This window comes from Sturnus vulgaris, unplaced genomic scaffold (assembly GCF_052056855.1).
Source record: "Sturnus vulgaris isolate bStuVul1 unplaced genomic scaffold, bStuVul1.hap1 Scaffold_184, whole genome shotgun sequence".
NCBI classification, from domain to species: Eukaryota; Metazoa; Chordata; class Aves; order Passeriformes; family Sturnidae; genus Sturnus; species Sturnus vulgaris.
This window is the reverse complement of record NW_028276123.1, coordinates 348895-355000: the sequence shown is the minus strand read 5'-3', so window position 1 is coordinate 355000 and position 6106 is coordinate 348895.

Below are 6106 nucleotides of genomic sequence, written 5' to 3'. Positions count from 1 at the left end.
CTCCAGGCGGCGAGGTAGACCTGGTGCCGGCGGGGACCCGGGAACCCGGGGGCCGCGTGCCGCGCCGCCAGCCAGAGAGAGAGAGAGAGAGAGAGGCCCCGCCGGGCCGCGCGGCCTCGACTTCCCTCCGCGCGGGTCCCAGGCCCGACACGCGGTGCGGGGGCTTGGCTGTGCGCGGGCGGCGGCGGCGGCGGCGGCGGCGGCAGCGGCGGCGGCGGGTTTCCCTTCACCGCGCGCGCGCGCGGTGAGAGGGGGATCCGTCTGCTGCCGTCTCCAGGCGGCGAGGTAGACCTGGTGCCGGCGGGGACCCGGGAACCCGGGGGCCGCGTGCCGCGCCGCCAGCCAGAGAGAGAGAGAGAGAGAGAGGCCCCGCCGGGCCGCGCGGCCTCGACTTCCCTCCGCGCGGGTCCCAGGCCCGACACGCGGTGCGGGGGCTTGGCTGTGCGCGGGCGGCGGCGGCGGCGGCGGCGGCGGCAGCGGCGGCGGCGGCGGCGGCGGCAGCGGCGGCGGCGGGTTTCCCTTCACCGCGCGCGCGCGCGGTGAGAGGGGGATCCGTTTGCTGCCGTCTCCAGGCGGCGAGGTAGACCTGGTGCCGGCGGGGACCCGGGGCGCCGCGCGCCGCACCCATCGCGCCCCATCCACAAGCGTCGTTGGTCGGCGTTTGGGGGGCCAAGACGGTGGCACGCGGAGCCCGGTTCGGCGCCCTGCCGTCCTGGCAGGTGCTGGGTAGACCTGTTGCCCTCGGCCGGCCTTTGTACCTGACGGCCGAATGCTGGGTAGACCTGTTGCCCTCGGCCTGCCGTTTTACCGGCCGGCCTAATGCTGAGTAGACCTGTTGCCCTCTGCCGGCCGTGTTACCGGCCGGCCTAATGCTGGGTAGACCTGTTGCCCTCGGCCGGCCTTTGGACGTGGCGGCCTAATGCTGGGTAGACCTGTTGCCCTCGGCCGGCCTTTGTACCTGACGGCCGAATGCTGGGTAGACCTGTTGCCCTCTGCCGGCCGGCCTAATGCTGGGTAGACCTGTTGCCCTCGGCCGGCCTTTGGACGTGGCGGCCGAATGCTGGGTAGACCTGTTGCCCTCGGCCGGCCTTTGTACGTGGCGGCCGAATGCTGGGTAGACCTGTTGCCCTCGGCCGGCCTTTGGACGTGGCGGCCTAATGCTGGTTAGACCTGTTGCCCTCGGCCGGCCTTTGTACCTGACGGCCGAATGCTGGGTAGACCTGTTGCCCTCGGCCTGCCGTTTTACCGGCCGGCCTAATGCTGAGTAGACCTGTTGCCCTCTGCCGGCCGTGTTACCGGCCGGCCTAATGCTGGGTAGACCTGTTGCCCTCGGCCGGCCTTTGGACGTGGCGGCCGAATGCTGGGTAGACCTGTTGCCCTCGGCCGGCCTTTGTACCTGACGGCCGAATGCTGGGTAGACCTGTTGCCCTCTGCCGGCCGGCCTAATGCTGGGTAGACCTGTTGCCCTCGGCCGGCCTTTGGACGTGGCGGCCTAATGCTGGGTAGACCTGTTGCCCTCGGCCGGCCTTTGGACGTGGCGGCCGAATGCTGGGTAGACCTGTTGCCCTCGGCCGGCCTTTGGACGTGGCGGCCTAATGCTGGGTAGACCTGTTGCCCTCGGCCGGCCTTTGGACGTGGCGGCCGAATGCTGGGTAGACCTGTTGCCCTCGGCCGGCCTTTGGACGTGGCGGCCTAATGCTGGGTAGACCTGTTGCCCTCGGCCGGCCTTTGGACGTGGCGGCCTAATGCTGGGTAGACCTGTTGCCCTCGGCCGGCCGTGTTACCGGCCGGCCTAATGCTGGGTAGACCTGTTGCCCTCGGCCGGCCTTTGGACGTGGTGGCCGAATGCTGGGTAGACCTGTTGCCCTCGGCCGGCCTTTGGACGTGGCGGCCTAATGCTGGGTAGACCTGTTGCCCTCGGCCGGCCTTTGGACGTGGCGGCCGAATGCTGGGTAGACCTGTTGCCCTCGGCCGGCAGTGTTACCGGCCGGCCTAATGCTGGGTAGACCTGTTGCCCTCGGCCCGCCGTGTTACCGGCCAGCCGAATGCTGGGTAGACCTGTTGCCCTCGGCCGGCCTTTGTACGTGGTGGCCGAATGCTGGGTAGACCTGTTGCCCTCGGCCGGCCTTTGGACGTGGCGGCCTAATGCTGGGTAGACCTGTTGCCCTCGGCCGGCCTTTGGACGTGGCGGCCTAATGCTGGGTAGACCTGTTGCCCTCGGCCGGCCTTTGTACCTGACGGCCGAATGCTGGGTAGACCTGTTGCCCTCGGCCGGCCTTTGTACCTGACGGCCGAATGCTGGGTAGACCTGTTGCCCTCTGCCGGCCGTCTTTCCGGCTGGCCTAATGCTGGGTAGACCTGTTGCCCTCGGCCGGCCCTGGTACCGGCCGGCATAATGCTGGGTAGACCTGTTGCCCTCGGCCGGTCTTTGTCTCTGGCCACCCGCGGCGTGGTAGTCCTGTTACCGTCGGCCGGCCTTGCAGCCCGGCCGCCGCGCGATGGCGCCCCGTCTCTTCCATCGGACGCGCGGCCCCCTTGTCGTCTCTGCAGCGGCGAGCACGCCTTCGGCGGTCGGCCTGCACGTCCGGCATGACCGCGGGCACTGGCAGCCCAGCAGGCAGCCCTGCTCTCGCGTCTTCTTCCCCCCGGCGAAAGGCGGGGCGTGAAGGCGGGCGACTTTCGGTCCCAGCCGTGCCCAGGTGTCCCTGCCGGCTCCGTGCGCCAGCATCCACTGGCGAGCTCCGCCGGCCTCTTCCCCAGCCGCGGCCCCTGTCCGCTCCGCCGTCATGGTGCCGGCACCCCACTTCCCCAAGCGCTCCCCGACAGGAGCAGGCAGCGTTGTCGCGCCCCCTCCCCGTGCTCGAATGGACCGCGGCCCTGCTCCGGGCTTCATTTCTGCAGCGCGCTCGCTCGCTCGCTCGCTCGCGCGCTCCCTCCCTCCCCCCCCCCTCCCCCCTCCCCCCGGCCGCCCACCCGCCGCGCTGCCGCCCTGCCGCAGGCTTGAGCGGCGCCGGGGCGGAGGAGGAAGGAACGCCACCAAAGCAAAAGGCTCCGAGAAAGCTGAACAGAGAGCTTCTTTGACCAGGGACAGACGGCGCCAATCATCCCGCCGCCATCCCTGCTTGTGCACCAGGCTCTCCGCCTGCCGACCTCGGCATCAGCCTCCCGCCGCCGCCGTGTAAACTGCCCGGTGGGACCGTGGGCGGGGGCAGGAAGAGGCTGAAAGTGCTGCCAGGGAGGCTGATGGCGGAGGGCGGGGTCGCCCCCAACCGACAATGGGCAGGGCCCGAGGCAGTCTGAAAGCGCTGCCAGGGAGGCTGATGGCGGAGGGCGGGGTCGCCCCCAACCGACAATGGGCAGGGCCCGAGGCAGTCTGAAAGCGCTGCCAGGGAGGCTGAGGGCGGGGGGCGGGGCGCCCCCAACCGACAATGGGCAGGGCCCGAGGCAGTCTGAAAGCGCTGCCAGGGAGGCTGAGGGCGGGGGGCGGGGCGCCCCCAGCCGACAATGGGCAGGGGCCCGAGAGAGTCTGAAAGCGCTGCCAGGGAGGCTGACGGCGGGGGGCAGGGCGCCCCCAGCCGACAATGGGCAGGGGCGGGGAAAGTCTGAAAGCGCTGCATGGGAGGTTGATGGCGGAGGGCGGGCTCGCCCCCAGCGTTAATGGGTGGCTGCGGAAGACGGGGCAGGGACAGGGAGAGGGCAGGCGGCTTCGTGCCGGCCCCGGGCGCCTCGACAGCGAGCCCTCACGGCCCCCCAAACCCGCGCCGAGGCCCCAAGAGCTCTGCAGACCTTCCGCGGAAGAACCGGCCCGAAAGCGGCCACCCGCTTGCCGACGGCGGCGCCGGTCGCCTCGATGCAGCCGCCTCCGTGGGGCGGGAAGGGGCAGGGCGAGTTGTGCCAGGGCGCGGCGGCTTTGGGCCGAGTTTCGCTGCACGTACGTGCTTCCCCTGGCTGTGCTGCGGCCCGTGAGGTTCTGTTTTGTGGTGGGGGGGGGCTCTGTAGGTAGGGTCTCTGGGGGACGGGGGAGGAGGCGTGGGGTAGGGAGGACGCCGTTTGGGGGGGTCAGTGTGTCAGCAGGGCGAGAACCGGGCACAGGCCCTCCGTCAGCTCGGCTGTGGGCCCAAAGGGATCACAAATAAGATTTGGCAAGAGTTTTGTTTTCCGGAAAAGATTTTCTTTCCGAGTAAATAGAAGAGGCAATCATTCAAAAAAGGCAAAGAGGAAATGAAACAAATCAAATCAAATCAAAACAAAACAAAACAAAACAAAACAAAACGAAATAAAATAAAATAATAAAATGAAATGAAAAGAAATGAAATGAAATGATGAAATAAAATGTTGTCGAAAATATGTCTTGGTCTTGAAATCGATTCTGCCGGGCGGGGCAAGGCTGCTGGAGCACTTGGGCTCCGGAGCGTTAAGAGGCTGTGGGGTTTCCCCGGCTCCGAGATGGTACAAGGATGCCTCGTCTACCCGGATCCGCGAAACGTGGCCCGTCCCGCGGCGGCCAGGTCGACGCGGCTCCGGGGCCGGTGGCGTGGGACCGCCGTCGCCGGCGAAGGCGCAGCGGCGGCGGCCGTGGCCGCGACGACCAGGTCTACACGACTCCGGGAAACTTGGCCGGTCCCGCGGCGGCCAGGTCTACTGGGCTCCGGGATGGGCGGCCGCCGTGGCCGCGGCGACCAGGTCTACCCGCCTCCGGGACCGGCGGCGTGGGTCCGCCGTCGAGGGCGAGGGCGCTGCGACGGCCGCGGCGACCGGGTCTACCTAGCTCCGGTGCGACCCGGGCTGCGTGCAGCATGGCGAAGGTAGACCTGTGGTCCGCATCACGGCGTGGGCAGACCTGGTGTCCGCAGCATGGAGCGGGTAGACATGTTGTCCGCCGCATGGAGTGGGTAGACCTGTTGTCCGCGTAATGGAGTAGTTAGACCTGGTGTCCGCAGCTTGGAGTGGGTAGACCTGTTGTCCGCAGCAAGCCGTGGGTAGACCTGGTGTCCGCAGCATGACCTGGGTAGACCTGGTGTCCGCAGCTTGGTAGACCTGTTGCCCGTTTCATGGCTGGGTAGACCTGGTGTCCGCAGCAAGCCGTGGGTAGACCTGGTGTCCGCAGCTTGGTAGACCTGTTGCCCGTTTCATGGCTGGGTAGACCTGTTGTCCGCAGCATTGAGTTGGTAGACCTGGTGTCCGCAGCATGCCCTGGGTAGACCTGGTGTCCGCAGCTTGGTAGACCTGTTGCCCGATTCATGCCTGGGTAGACCTGTTGTCCGCAGCATTGAGTGGGTAGACCTGGTGTCCGCAGCATGCCCTGGGTAGACCTGGTGTCCGCAGCTTGGTAGACCTGTTGCCCGTTTCATGGCTGGGTAGACCTGGTGTCCGCAGCAAGCCGTGAGTAGACCTGTTGCCCGTTTCATGGCTGGGTAGACCTGGTGTCCGCAGCATGCCCTGGGTAGACCTGGTGTCCGCAGCTTGGTAGACCTGTTGCCCGTTTCATGGCTGGGTAGACCTGGTGTCCGCAGCAAGCCGTGGGTAGACCTGGTGTCCGCAGCTTGGTAGACCTGTTGCCCGTTTCATGGCTGGGTAGACCTGGTGTCCGCAGCAAGCCGTGAGTAGACCTGTTGCCCGTTTCATGGCTGGGTAGACCTGGTGTCCGCAGCATGCCCTGGGTAGACCTGGTGTCCGCAGCTTGGTAGACCTGTTGCCCGTTTCATGGCTGGGTAGACCTGTTGTCCGCAGCAAGCCGTGAGTAGACCTGTTGCCCGTTTCATGGCTGGGTAGACCTGTTGTCCGCAGCATGCCCTGGGTAGACCTGGTGTCCGCAGCTTGGTAGACCTGTTGCCCGTTTCATGGCTGGGTAGACCTGTTGTCCGCAGCATTGAGTGGGTAGACCTGTTGCCCGTTTCATGGCTGGGTAGACCTGGTGTCCGCAGCTTGGTAGACCTGTTGCCCGTTTCATGGCTGGGTAGACCTGGTGTCCGCAGCATTGAGTTGGTAGACCTGGTGTCCGCTACATACCCTGGGTAGACCTGGTGTCCGCAGCTTGGTAGACCTGTTGCCCGTTTCATGGCTGGGTAGACCTGGTGTCCGCAGCATTGAGTTGGTAGACCTGGTG